This window comes from Malania oleifera, chromosome 3 (assembly GCF_029873635.1).
Source record: "Malania oleifera isolate guangnan ecotype guangnan chromosome 3, ASM2987363v1, whole genome shotgun sequence".
NCBI classification, from domain to species: domain Eukaryota; kingdom Viridiplantae; phylum Streptophyta; class Magnoliopsida; order Santalales; family Ximeniaceae; genus Malania; species Malania oleifera.
The window spans coordinates 46,269,101-46,284,291 of NC_080419.1; the positions used below are offsets into that span (position 1 = coordinate 46,269,101).

The following is a 15,191-nucleotide window of genomic DNA, read 5'->3' on the forward strand; positions in this document are numbered from 1 at the left end:
AGGAAAACTTTGTATCTTTTTACCAAACTTTATGAAAGATCTGTAATATTTTTAAAACCTCGCAAAAATCTCTTCAATATTTGAAACTTTAGGAAATGTCAATATGTTTTGCTAACCTTAAGAGGTCATTGTCTTTTGTCTTTAATTATATTATGTTTGATAATTTAATTTTTAGAGTTTTTGAAATTAAATTATTCTTTTACTTTATTTCAAGAATTATTTTAGTTGCATATCCAAACATAATAATCAAATTCATACATCATTTCTACTTTTCTAGTCATGCTTATATTAAAATTCACTGTTCTGATTCTATTCCATGGGCCAGACTCAAAAATTCGTGCATGTTGAAAAGGGCCGAGAGGCCCAAGACTCGTTAAGTTGCAAAATTAAGGTAAATTCACTTTCAGATGGTAGTTAAAAATCAAACGCCGTTGCCGGGGATCGAACCCGGGTCACCCGCGTGACAGGCGGGAATACTCACCACTATACTACAACGACTGGGTGATGACAGTGTGCTGCAAATTTATTACAATGTTTATGTGATTTCCTTTTTTTTTTTCTTTTTTTTTTTTTTCAGGGCGGGGGCTCTTGCGTGCAGGGTTTCGGTTTCCGCTTTTTCGGAATAAATCAAAACTGCTTTCTCCCACCAAGCTTGCTTTTATTTTTTATTTTTAAGGTGTCCAATGGATGTTGAGAGCCTTTAGCTTTAGTAGGATTAGGTGCACCAACTTTTAAAATAGCAAAATAGTTATCATTCAATACATTAATGGAAATATTTATAAAAAAATACTAATTAAATATGCTAAATTATTTTTCAGTCAAACAAAAATAAATTTTCAAAAACTAAAAGAATGAAAACTTGTACTAATTATAAATAGAACTAAAAATAACATTAGCAAGCTCCCAGGTCGTGGTTCAGTTGGCAGGGCGGACCTTGGGAGTGCCTTTCACAAGGTCAGGGCTTTTCTCCCCTCCCGGGTTCGAATCCTGCTGCTGGGCTCCTGATTTACCTCCTCATGGTATTGTGGGGCCACTCCATGGGGTATGGGATTAGTCGCGAACCATTAAACGGACATGGACACCCAGGACGTCACATAAAAAAAAATAACATTAGTAAAGTTAAAATAGTTTATTTATTAGTGTTTTGAAAGGTTTTTTTTAATTTTAATTTTATTAGGAAAGAAAGGATATTTAAAAATCTCACTAGAAAAATGAGCAACTCAATAGTGGTTTCATATGAACAAAATCGATAGTGGTTTCATATGAACAAAAGCTAATTTGATTTCGCATATTTTTTCTTAATTTTAATTGTAGTGGACCAATTTTTCATTTTCAATAGCATTTCATATAAAAGGAAAGTACAATGAAAAATAAATTTACTTCTTATTTTCCTTTCCTTTTGGCTAGGGGTGTACAAAAATTACCGAAAAACTAAAAACCGGACCAAAACCGAATTGAAACCATAAACGGTTTGGTTTTTCGGTTTTCGGTTTTGGTTTCAGTTTCGATTTTATGTTGAAACCGAACTGAAAAAAAAACCGAAAACCCGATTTATATAAGATATATATATGACTAGTAAAATAATAGCATGCAATATAGTCATATAGCCACTATAGAAAAAAAATTCTCAATAAATTTTTAAGAACTTTATGAAAAATAAAGGTTATTTTTGTTAAAAGTGTCCAACATATTTTATTTTATTAAAATTATGACTCCCTATAAAAAAATTAAAATACTCAATAAATTTTCAACAACTTTATGAAAAATAAAGGTTTTTTTTTGTAAAAAAAAATCGGTTTAAAATCGAAAAACAGCAACCGAACCGCCAAATTTTCAGTTTTCAATTAAAGCATAATTTCGGTTCGATTTCGGTTTCAGTTCGGAAATCCCAAAACTGAAAATTTCGATTCTGGCTAAAACCAAACCGTGTACACCCCTACTTTTGGCAAACAAGATTTTCAATTCAAATGCACATACAATAGTTTTTAGAAAACTTCATTTTATATTTTTTTTAAAGAATAGAATTATTCTTAAACTTGTTCTTGATTAATATTAAAAAGGATTTGATACTTGGGGAAAGTGAAGCATTTATTTTTTAGAAAAAAATCATATAAGTTTATTTTTTAAAAAATAAAAAAATCCATTTTACAATTGAATAAAAAATAAAAATAATTTTAAAATAAAAATAGATTCAAGATTTAAAAACATTGTTGTGAAAACAATGCGGCAATTATAATGAATAATATGGAAAAACACAAAGATAAGGAAAACAAGAAAACAACACACGAATTTAATGTGGTTCGACAATATGCTTACATCCATGGGAATAAGCAACGGCTAAAATTCACTATCATCAAAAGTAGGGTTATATCATTATATTTATACTAACTTTAGTCGTACAAAGGTATATATTAGAAAATTTTCTCAAATACCCGCGTACCGCACCGCAAGGGCAACCCAACCTATTACTTGTCCCATCCAATAAAAAACAATCTAATGTTGAACAAAATCGTCAATGGTTTCATCAAACCATCGACGATTTTATTTAGACCAGTTTCCTTGTTTTCTTCAAACTGCTTTCTCTATATATGTGTTCCACTCGATATGAGTCACATACTACAACAATCTCCACCTTGGCGAATATTCACCTCTTAGGAGAAAAAGAAAACATAACCCAAAACTCCACCTGGAACAATAGGTTGGGATGCCTCCCATCTAGCATCTAGAGACATTAATCAAGTCCAAGCAGTGCTTGAACTTACCTGTGGTAATAGGCTTTGTCAACATGTCTGCTGCATTCTTTGAAGTGTGAACTTTCTCAAGCAATAGTTCACCAGAAGAAACCAAATCCCTGATCCTGTGAAACCTCACATCTATGTGCTTGGTCCTTGCATGATACACCTAGTTTTTTTTCCAAATAAATGTCACTCTGACTATCACAATGCAACTGAACTTCACCTTACTAAATACCCAGCTCTTTGGCCAACCCTGTAAGCCACAAAGCTTCCTGGACAGCCTCAGCCATTGCCATATACTCTGACTCAATAATAGATAATGCAATTAGAGATTAAACCAGGGACCTCCAACAAATAGCCCCCCCCCCCCCAACAAAAGTGAATCCATAACTTGTGGTAGACCTCCTGTCATCCAAGTCCTCTACATAGTCTACATCCACATATCCCACAACTGAACGATAACCCTGTTATCTACCAAACATAATGCCATAGTCTATAATACCCCTCAAGTATATGAAAATCCACTTGACTGCATTACAATGTTGTTGTCCCAGATTTGATAGAAACTTGCTCACCAAACTGACAATTTCTGTCAAATCTGGTCTTGTAGAAACCATAGCATACATCAAACACCCCACTACACTCGCATATGGAACCTTTGACATGTTTTGAATTTCCTCATCAGCTTTCGGGCACTGGGCAGTAGATAATCTAAAATCATTCGCCAAACGAGTACTCATTGATTTTGCATTATCCATATTGAACCTCTCCAACACCCTCTCAACATAACTACACTAAGATAACCATAATCTCCTAAAAGCTCTGTTCCCCCTGCAAATCTCCATCCCAAGAATCTTCTTGGCCGTATTCAAAATCTTCATGTCAAATTCTTTGCTCAACAAAGTTTTCAACATGTTGACCTCACTTATACTCTTCACAGTAATCAACATATCATCCACATAAAGTAACAGAAAAATAAATGAATCCTCATCAAGGCTTTTCACATAAAATGAATGAATGGGCATAAGATGGGTTAGGAATGGGCATGAGATGGGTTTGGAATGGGCTTGGGATGGGAGGTATGAGATGGGGATGAGGATACATGTGGGGGAAACAAAAAAAAAAAAAAAGAGTGTTTGCCAACACTCCCATTTAATTAATTTACTTAATTAATTATTATTATTATTTTTTTAAATCATTACATCATCTACGTCTATTCTGTTTATCTTATAAAATTTCATTTTGACCAAGCTGACCTACAAGGAGAGAATGAACCGCAATGGTCTCTGAGCACTCGCTTAGATAAGGTCTTTCTTAGATATCAACCATGGAATTAAGGATCCTAATAGAGAAACACTTTCGTATTGACATCAACTTAATGACTATTTTTATTTTATTCTTATTATTATGATTTAATCGTATATATATTTTTGTGGTCATTACATCCTCCCCTCCTTATAAAAATTTTGTTCTCGAAATTTACTAATTTAAAATGAGTACTGCATTTGCGCTCTTGGTTTGAAAGATTTGGTTAGGTCTTATTATAGGACCAATTTAGCAGAATATTTGTCTAGGAGACTGAAGTGAGAATCATTGGTCTAATAGGGGTTGAAGTGGAAGAATTCTGAAAATGTGAAAAAGGATTGAACGAAATTTATATATATACAAATCTCATAAATTACAAAGAAAGAAATAAAATAAAATCCAGCCCTTCTCCCTCATGTGTGTGCTCAAATAAAAGTCTTAACTCAATGTCAACATCTATTGAAACGCTAGCGGTGTCACCGCTATCTGTCTGGGTTCTTTCTTGGCAACATTGAACTCTTACAATGTCATCGGCTTGGATCGGAAAAAGGGAGAGAATGCCCGTTTGTTTGGCAAAAGACGAAAAGCTGCCCTCTTCCCTTTGTGGCCTTTGATGGGGATGCTCGCGACGGGCTATCAGTTGCCCGTACATAAGTCTCAACATATATTGGAGCTATTAGCAGTGGTGTAGACTAGCATCATCAGAAATCCTTAGTGTGGTGACTACGGTATTGACATTGTAAGGGTTAGGGCTCACTGAAGTGATGACAGTTGTAAGCTTTATACATAGAATGTTGCAGATAAGGATGAAGGCACAAGTAGTTGAGAAAATGGTGGGGGTATTTCTTGAGGCGGTAGTAGCGGATGAGGTAAGATGGATAACTGGTGGGACAGTAGTTGAAGTGGTGACCTCTTCAACTAATCTTTGCCTACGCTTACGATTTTCGAACCAGAAGCATATATTCTTCAACTCAATCGAACCATATCGTCAGAGTCGTACTGCGAACAAGATAATCTGCTCCATAGAAGGGAGTTCCCCTTTGACTGCTGCGGAAGGCCTCCTCTAGAATCCCCAGTTGTTCCTCGCTAGATTTCCACCTTTGGATTGACGATCTAGTGCTGCTTTCAGAAACCTATGGAGTTGGGTGATTTGGAAACATTTTTAGTTAAATAAAGTGAGGAATGAGACAACTAAGAGGAAAGTTGGGAAGAGTAAATCTCTGCGAACCGAAATGTAGTTGTTCAAGATGAGAGAAGGTTGTGATGCTTAGAGTTCAAGGAGGGAATACCCTTTTTATAGGGGAATGGCCGCGTGTCGTGGAAATTGAGAGAGAGCAATGTGTGCCATGAGAACCGAGAGAGAGAGAGAGAGAGAGAGAGAGAGAGAGAGAGAGAGAGAGAGAGAGAGAGCGAGCGACGCCTGCCGCGGATATTGAGCGTGCAACGCGTTTTCGTAAAAATTGAGAGAGAGAGAGCGATGTGTGTTGCGAGAATCAAGAGAGAGTGACATATGCCGTGAGCGACGCGTTTTGCAAAAAATTGAGGAAGAGCGATAAGTGTTGAGGAAATCGAAAGAGAGCGACATGTGCCGCGAAAATGGAGTGAGTGACACGTATTGCGAAATTCACGGAATCAAGGTTCTATTCATGTTTCTACATCTTTATTAATGCTTTCACTATAATTAATCTCATCCTTAGGTCGCCACTTGGGTGGGTGGCCTAGTGGTAGAGGTCCGGTCGTGCCTCCACGAGGTCGTGGTTTTGAATCTTCACCCCCCCCCCCCCCCCCTCTCACTTTGTCCAAGTGGTCTAATGCCCTGGCCTTACTTCGGGGATAAGTGAGCTACAGCCGATGATTCCCACCCATGAGGCTATATTATATTTATTTTTTATTATTAAGTTACTAGGAGCCACCTATATACATTTTTGTATAAGGAGCTCTACTCTAATATATACTACTGTAGACAACCCTGGTCAGGGCTAGTTAATTTCCTTAACTATCTTGGAAGAAGAAGCCTACAATAATTGAATGATAAACTTGAATTTTTATTTGAATTTAAATATAATATAGTAACATTTAGATTGTATTTAATTCCTTATAAACTAATACAAAATTAAAATTGAAGATTTCTCCAAAATATATATTCCTAAACCACCTCTTAAAAGCCCTAGACCCAACACTTTGCCAGAATGATTTTCCCTGTGTGTGAATTTCTCTATCTGAATGTCTATTGTGACTTTCACCTCAGTCAGAATTTCTCTAACTTCTATACCCAAATTAGCAGATGGCCCTTCACAATCTAAATGCTAATGTGCAAAATCTCACTCAATGTGAAAATTTCACTATATGGGAATTTCTCTGTACGTATTATTAAGTGTAACTTCACAATCTGAATGTCTCTCTCTAAGCTTCACTATTAGAATGCCTCTTGTCTATTACAGTGTGTGAATTTCTCTGTGTAACTCACTATATGTGAATTTTTGCCTGTCTTACTCACTATTATTCTCTCTATTTATGGACTTCTGAGGAATGATTAAATTAAATAGTGATTGCTTGATTAATTTTTATTACTTAATTAGCCTTTAAGACAAATGATTAATTTTTCAATGAGCAATACAATTGAAATTATCCTCATCTACTTTCAAATTTTCAGCACATGTTTAACCCTTCTTTTTTTTGTATCCTTTGTTGCAAATTGAAGACTATCAATGCACACCCCCATTTTTTTTTCTTTTTCCTTTTTTTCTTTTTTTCCTTACATTTTATGTACAACTTATATTCCCTTGTATTTTCATTTTCCCTATATTTTCTACTTTTTTTTTTGTTTTTTTTTTTTATATTTTATGAAATGAACATTATATTTATGTTATTTTGGTTACATAAGGCCCCCAACAATTTGGGGTATCCATAGTTTATATTAAATAATTGATTATAGGGCAACAGATATTCACGACACCTTTAGTTAAAAAATAAGAACCTCCATTGAGATTTCAAAAATTATATTGACCTCCTGAAATTTGATAGGATACAAAACTTTTTTTATATTTTGTAAAAAAAAATAAGTCTTTTAAAGGGAGATTTGTATCTTTTTGCTAAACTTCAGGTAAAACTTATGACATTTTTAAAACCTCGAGAAAGATCTCTACAATTTTTGAAACCTCAAAAAAGGTCAATGTATTTTTGCTAAACCTTAGAAGTCAAAGTCTTTTGTCCTTAATTATATTATGTTCGACAATTTAATTTTTAGAGTTTTTGAAACAAAATTATTCTTTTATTCTATTTCAAGAATCATTTTAGTTGCATATCCAAACATAATAATCAAATTCATACATCATTTCTAGTCATACTTATATGAAAATTCACTGTTGTAATTCTATTCTATGGACCGTGCGTGTTGAAAAGGGCCAAGACTTTTAAGTTTCAAAATCAAGGAAAATTCACTTTCAAGTTGGTAGTGAAAAATCAATCGTCGCTGCCGGGCAAATTTTATTTAGACGTTCATGTGATTTCCTTCTTCCTCCTTCCTTCTTTTCTTCTTCTGTTCTTTTATTTTTTTTTTTTAGCGTGGGCCGTGGGGGGTCTTGCGTGCAGGGTATCGGTTTCTGCTTCTTCGGAATAAGTCAAAATGGCTTCTCCAACATTCCTGTTATGCAGCACCAAAATTGCTTTTATTTTTTATTTTTTATTATTTAAAAGTGTCCAATGGAAGTTGAAAGCCTTTAGCTTTAGTAGGATTTTGTGCACCAACTTTTAAAATAGCAAAATAGTTATTATTCAATACATTAATGGAAATATTTTTTAAAAAAAAATACTAATTAAATATGCTAAAATATTTTTTAATCAGACAAAAAAAATGAAATTAATAGTACAATTATAAATAGAACTAAAAATAACATTAGAAAATTTAAAATTCTTCATTTATTAGTGTTTTGAATCGTATTTTTTTAGAATTTCATTAGGAAAGAAAATATATTTAAAATTTTCACTAGAAAAATGAGCTAATATCAGAATGGTTGTAGGCTGCAACTCGATAGGGGTTTCATATGAACAAAAACTAATTTGATTTCGCATATTACTAGTGTTTGATTTTTCTTAATTTTAATTGTAGTAAAGCATTTTTTTTCTTTTTCAATAGTATTTCATATAAAAAGAAAATACAATGAAAAATAAATTTACTTGTTATTTTCCTTTCTTTTACCAAACAAGATTTTAAATCCAAATACATGTACAGTAATTTTTAAAAATTTTCATTTTAGATTTTTGTTAAAGAATAGAATTGTCCTTAAACTTGTTCTTGATTAATATTAAAAAGGATTTGATACTCAGGGGAAATGAAGCATTTATTTTTTAAGAAAAAAAATCATATGAGAAATTTACTTTTAAAAAAAAATAAAAAAATCCACTTTGCATTTGAATAAAAAATAAAATTTTTTTTTTTTTTTTTTTTTGTCTTGTTGGCTACATTATCATGATTTTATGTGTTTTGATTATATTAACCTGCTTCTTGTTTTTATTGCATTCCATCTTTGCAGATTATGTTTAGTACAGGTTCAAGGGACAAATACTTGAAGTACTAATCAAAAGGTAAAGAACAAACCGAGTTGATGATCGAAGTAGGAAAGATCAAAAGGTCACGTACTCGAATGGACCCAAGTACAACCAAAGGAAGCTTAGTGTAGAATCTTTGTAATGGGTGTGTGTTTAAGGTAGTTTATTTTGTAACTCTTGCGATTTTGTTTCATTTACGATTTTTGAGCAATAGTTGAGTAAATGCATGCATACTAGGACACATGAGTTTATAGGATTTCACCAAAGTCACAAACTCAATATACATGGTTTTCAAAGTTAAATTAAAGAGTTTGTCAAAAGAATCCTCAACTCAAAGTTGTTTTCCAAAGGGACAAGTTTTCAAACATCTTGGTATTTTGAACATCCTCATACTTAGTCCCGGTTTTAAAAAACGAGCTTTATGTCCTAAAGTCCCAAGAAAGTCAAATATATTTTTATAAAAGATATACTAAGCATATAAGATATCGAAATAAGCTTTCAAATATGTTTTCATAAAACAAGATATCTTATATGCATGGGAAACTCACTTGGACAAGTTTAATCTTTATTAGACTTAATATATTTCATATACTTTTGTCAAAGAACGTTTTAAGTCATTAAAAGGCTTTTTGACAAGGAAAAATAAAGCAATCGTCAACTAACATAGTGCAGTCTTGAGTCCTGAACACCTTTCGGTATTTAGGGCATAACTTTTGCTAGAAAAATCCAGAAAGGACGATCTTGGTGTCCTTGAAAAGTTAAGAAAAAAATCCCACAAATTTCATGTTGATGACTTTTTCTTACTTAGAACACTCGTCGACAAGTGCAAGGCACTAGTCAACAAGTCGTAAGGAGGCACTAGTCAACGAGTGTAGGGGACTAGTCAACGAGCCTAACGGGCAAAATGACGCTAACGGGCAAAAACGGCTAGTTTTGTTTGGGAATTGCTCCCAACGGTCCAATAACAATTAGTTGGGTGTTTTGGCTAAAAATACAAGCTATTAGGCTTGTTTAGACATGGTTTTTGAGCATTATTAATCATTTTAGTCAAAAATTTCATTTTATTCAAAATCTAACACTTTGCTTTTAGTTCATATTCACAAGTGCTCATTCTTTGTTACTCATTAATTGTGTTTGATTCATTCCTTGAGAGAAAAGTATGAGATTTGATTTGTATTTCATATTAGCTCATTTGAGGGGCATTGATTTGTATTTCCATCATCTTGTAAGGTTCCTTGTGAACCGGTTGTTGTAAGGTTCTTTGTGAACCGTTTGGTGAAAGCTCTTTGTGAGCGTGGTAGGGATTTGTTCTCGAGTGAAGGGATTTGTTCCCTAGTGTAAGGCTTTTCCGCTGGTGAAAGTGTTTATAGTGGAATCCTTGGGTTGGTCCCAAGGAGTGGACGTAGGATTGGTGCTGAACCACGTAAAAATACTGATGTTGTTTTTTCTCTTCCTTACATTCTTTATTTTATATCTTGTGCATCATTTAAATTTATATTGTGATATAATTTCTTGTATTTTGCCAAGAATTTTTATTTTGTAGAAAAATACGTATTCTGCAAAATGAGTCCTTTCACCCCCCTGACTTTATATACTCTTGGCTGGGATGCTTAACAATTTTAAAATGAAAATAGATTCAAGATTTAAAAACATGAATTTTACAACATGTAATCTCAAAAAATTAACAAGATATCTTTATTTTTTTTTTCTAAACACATTTTTAAAAGAGCTTAGAAATAAAAATTATATTATATTTTCAAAATCTAACTAGGTCACAAAGTTAATTTCCAATTATTCATGTTGAGTAGCTGGAGCCAGGAGACGCGTGTGTGAGCCGATGCTGCGTGCAAGTTGGAGCCACGTTGAGCTGTGTCCGCCGATTTATTGAAATTCCTCCATCATCATTTAATGTAATTCCTTCAGCCATCCATAAATAGAGAAGTGTGTGCGAGTGAAAAATGTACAGAGAAAAGAGGTAGAATACAGAAAAGTGAGTGAGGAAGAGTGTAGAGAGAGCTGCCTAAGAGTTTGTATTTTTCTCCCGGTTTCATAGTGGATTGTGGTGTGCTCCATTGACGTAGGTCAATCTAGAATGAACCATGTAATTTCTAGTGTCATCTATTTTTCTAGTGTGTGTGTGTGTGTGTGTGTTTTTTTTTTTTTGCTCACAGATTCCTAACAAGCGGTATCAGAGCGTGGTTTGGAGCAAAAACGCCACATTGGAGAAATTTATCAAAAACAGAGCCTTGTCCAATGTCTCGAAATTGAATTTTGAGGCCACCATCACGTTCATCTCGTCACGATGAAGCCAACGGTGCAAACCAGAGCTCGAAAGGAGCCCATACGGCACCATACGCGCCAACACGTGCCACACCAGAGTCGACCGTGTCTTCATGTGCCTTCATGCACCGACGACCTGCTGGCCACGCGCCCGCACGCGCTCCACGCATCTTCCTCACCCAGCCGCTTTGACCCGACCTAGTAACTTGCTCTAGACCTCGACTGTACCCAACCCGACCTGAATCCATACCAGTCGATCCAGACCCGACCAACCGACACGCCGAAACCTCGTCAATCGCCACATGGCAACCGCAGCAACTAACATATCAGCACCGCCACGTTATCTACCACATCATCCAGTGGGACCCATAGAATCTTCTAGTAGGTAGGCCCATAGTGCCACATCAGTAGTGGACCTCACACCCTGCCACATCAGCAGACGGTGTTAGTGATGGCATCAGGAATATTCCGTCAGTCATAGGTATATTCCGTTAAGTTTGATTGTGTTTGACCAGATTTGACTAAGGGTTTGACTGGGTTTTTTGAAGTCATTTTTTAGAAGAATTAAACCATTTCTAAGGTTTTCGACCATTCCGGATCCAACCATGCTATCCATTTGAATTAATTCCATCTCTAGATTAGCAAATTGAGATGTCAAACTAAAAGAGCTCAAAGATCGAGATGTTTAACGGCAAAAATTTTGGTTTCTAGAAGATGCATATTGAAGATTACTTGTTTGGGAAGGAGTTGCACTTACTATTTAAGGGAAAGTCAGGATCTATGAATGAGGACAAATGGGAGTTGTTTGACTGGAAAGCTCTCGGAGCTATCAGAATGACGTTGTCAAAGTCCATGGCATTTAATATCAAGCACATATCATCGACCAAGTCTCCGATGGATGCGCTTTCTAACACGTACAAGCAGTCGTCAGCCACTAATAAGATACATCTTATGAAAAGGTTATTTACTATGACCATGTTTGTAGGTGAAAGTTTTAGCAGACATTTGAATAGTTTCAACGAGTTTTCGGATCAACTCGTTTCAATTGGGATTACATTTGAGAGTGAGATTCGTGCCCTAATGATTCTCAGTCAGTTGCCCAAAAGTTGGAATGGTATTGCTACTGCAATCAGTAACTCCGCATGGAAATCAAAACTAGTATACGATGTGGTCGTCAGCATGATTTTGACGGAAGAAATCAAAATTCAGTCAAACCTTGGTTTCACTTTGAGTTCAGCCTTGAACATGGAAAGTTGAGGTAGAGGAAGCAGGCATGGACGATCAAACAATCACGGAAAATATAGGTCCAGGCAGTCCAGATCCAGAAAACCCAGAGGTTCTCAAGACACAGGTTCCCAGAGCACAAATAATATTAAGTACTAGAACTATTGAAAAACTGGTCATTACAGAAACTAGTGCAAACGTCCAGAAAGAATATGAGACGAAGGCGAAAACAAAAGCAAATGTTGCTTCAAAAAAAGATGATATGTTGATCTGCTCTTTGGAGAGTGAAAATGAGTCTTGGGTGTTAGACTCTGGGGCTTCATTTCGTGCCACTTGCAGTAGAGATTGCCTAGAAGAGTATACACTAGGTGACTTCGGTAAAGTATACATTGACAATGATCAACCTTGCGACATTGCCGGCAAGGGGACAGTGAAGATCAAAATGAACGAGTCAGTATGGAAGTTGATAGATGTCAGATATATTCCAGACCTGAGGAAGAACTTGATCTCAGTTGGTCAACTAGAAGATGAAGGATATAACACAACTTTCATTGGTGATGAATGGAAGATTTCGAAGGGTGCACTAACGATTGCACAAGGTAAGAAAGTGAAACTCTTTATGTAACCCCTAATGCATGCATGTCTATTGCAGTTGCTACAAGAAATGAAGATAACAACATTTGGCATCAACGACTCGGAAACCTGAGTGAGAAGGGACTCAGGGTGATGCACTCAAAAGGAAAGTTGAGTGATTTACAATCAGTGAAGATTGACACATAGGAGAATTGCATACTTGGAAAATAGAAAAGGGTTAGTTTCCAGACGAACACCAGTACCCCAAAGAAGGAGAGACTTAAGCTAGTCCATTCAGATGTATGGGTACCAACGACCATTTCATCCACAACTAGGAAGCATTACTTCGTAACATTTATTGATGATCATTCTCGGAAGGTATGAGTTTACTTCATGAAAAACAAATCTGATGTCTTTGATGCTTTTAAAATTTGGAAAACAATGGTTGAAAATGAAACTGGTTTGAAAATCAAGAAGCTGAGAACCGATAATGGTAATGAGTATGATGACACCGAGTTTAAGAAATTCTTCTATGAGTATGGTATCAAAATGGAAAGAACTATGCTAGGTATGCCTCAACACAACGGCATAGCCGAATGGATGAACAGATCGTTGACAGAAAAAGCCAAAAGCATGCGTATGCAATCAGGCTTACCAAAGATATTTTGGGTAGAAGCAGTCAACACAGCAGTTTACTTGATTAACAAGAGTCCATCAATACCATTGAACTATAGACTACTAGAGGAAGTATGGAGCAGTAAAGAGGTAAGACTTTCACATTTGAGAGTTTTTGGTTGTGTTGCATATGTACATATCAATGATCATGTCAGGAATAAGCTTGATCCAAAATCCCAAAAATGCATATTCATCGGTTATGGTGGAGATAAATATGGGTATCGCATTTGGGATGATGAAAACAAAAAGTTGCTCAGAAGCAGAGATGTGATTTTTGATGAAAAGGTAATTTACCAAGATAGACACACAACAAAACCTACTGAGTTTGAAACAACTTATGTAGATGTGGATGATGTCCTAGAAGGCGTAAGGACACGTTAGCGAAACACTAAGAATCCTCAGCAGAACACTGAGAATCCTCAGGCAGAGGAACCTATGGAGCAGAATGTTGCACCACTACCTCCTATTCCAGCTTCAGAGCTTAGGAAATCTTTTCGGCAGCATGTACCAAATAGGAGGTATGTGAATCATTTACTTCTCACAAATGGAGGGGAACCTGAATGCTACGTTGAAGCATGTCAGGCAGGAGATTCGAACATGTGGGAGCTTGAAATGAAAGACGAGATGAAGTCTTTTACCTCCAAAAAAACATGAGAATTAGCTAAGTTGCCCAAAGGTAAGAAGACTCTTCACAACAAATGGGTGTACAGGATCAAAGAAGAGCATGATGGATCCAAGGGGTATCAAGCCCGGTTAGTAGTCAAAGGTTTCGAGCAAAAGGAAGGAATTGACTACACTAATATTTTTGTACCACTTGTGAAACGGACAACCATCAGATCTGTCTTGAGTATTGTTGCCTCAGAGGGCTTACATTTTGAGCAATTGGACATGAAGATGACATTTCTTCACGGTGACCTTGATGAGGAAATTTATATGCAACAACCAAAAGGTTACTCAGTTAAAGGTAAAGAGAATCTTGTGTGCAGATTGAAGAAGAGCTTGTATGGTCTCAAACAAGCTCTTAGGCAATGGTACAAGAAATTTGATAGCTGTATGGGAAAGAAAAATTTTCAAAAGTGTAAAACCGACCACTTTTGCTACTTCAAGAGGTATTGTACTAGCTATATTATCTTATTGTTATATGTTAATGATATGCTAGTCGCAGGATCAGATATAGAAAAGATCAGAAAATTGAAGTAGCAATTGTCAGAAGAGTTTGACATGAAAGACTTGGGTTCTGTAAAGTAGATTCTTGGGATGCGGGTCTCTAAAGATAAGCAACAAGGTGCATTACAGTTATCTTAGTCAAAGTACATTAGTCGTGTTTTACAGAGGTTTAACATGAGCAGCACCAAAGCAGTAAATACACCATTGGCAGGTCACTTCCGTATCTCTAAGAATCAATCTCCCTAGACATATGAAGAAAAAAATTTCATGGCTAAGGTACCATACGCCTCAGCCGTTGGAAGTCTCATGTATGCTATGGTTGGTACCAGACCAAATATTGTCCAAGTAATGGGAGCTGTCAGTAGGTATATGTCAAATCTAGGGAAGACTCACTGGGAAGCGGTGAAGTGGATTTTGAGATATCTACGTGACACTATTGATAAGTGCTGATGTTTCGGCAAAAGTGACTTGAAAATTCAAGAGTATGTAGATGCTGATTTTGTAGGTGAAATTAATCATCGCAGAAGTACCACCGGATATATATTCACTATTGGTACAACAACTGTTAGTTGGATGTCACAGATATAGAAGATTGTTGTTCTATCCACTACAGAAGCTGAGTACGTAGCAGTGACAAAAGCACGTAAAGAGGTGATTTGGCTTCAAGGTTTGTTAATAGAGTTC

General features: G+C 35.7%; 1 non-coding gene across 1 annotated transcript; it reads right to left on the reverse strand.

The window, feature by feature from the left end:
- Positions 1–426: 426 nt before the first annotated feature.
- On the reverse strand, positions 427–498 carry TRNAD-GUC (transfer RNA aspartic acid (anticodon GUC)). Its single transcript has one exon. It is a non-coding gene; the product is annotated as a tRNA-Asp (tRNA).
- Positions 499–15,191: the final 14,693 nt, after the last annotated feature.